Source organism: Octopus bimaculoides, chromosome 8, assembly GCF_001194135.2.
Source record: "Octopus bimaculoides isolate UCB-OBI-ISO-001 chromosome 8, ASM119413v2, whole genome shotgun sequence".
NCBI lineage: Eukaryota > Metazoa > Mollusca > Cephalopoda > Octopoda > Octopodidae > Octopus > Octopus bimaculoides.
Genome location: NC_068988.1, coordinates 41,229,641 through 41,230,167, shown reverse-complemented (window position 1 = coordinate 41,230,167; position 527 = coordinate 41,229,641).

Genomic DNA, 527 nt, shown 5'->3' with positions numbered 1-527 from the left:
ATATATATATATATATATATATATATATACATATATATACACGTATATACACGTACACATATACATATACATATATATTAATATGAGTTGTTTGTGCACTCAGTCTTTGAATGGCTGTATCTCGTCGTGTTAGTTACCTCTTATGACAATCAATGAAAGTTTGTCCCAAATTCTGATAATTAAATGTAGAACGTTCCTGTAGAGACTGTGGATCTTGGGATCGAGTGTTAAGAAACCGCGTGTAGAATGAATATACTTACTCTTCCCTGAAACACAGAATCTTTCATACTGTGTCGGATGCATTGTCGTGAGTTCTGGTGAGCCGTTGCTTATCTTTTATCATTTACATGTTTAGTAGATGTAATCGAACCCAATACTAATTTTTTTTTAAAGCCTGGTACTTATTCTATCGGTCTCTTATGCCGAACCGCTAAATTACGGGGACGTAAACATACCACCACCGGTTGTCAAGAGGTGGTGAGGGACAAACACAGAAGCAGATGCACATGTATATATATATATATATA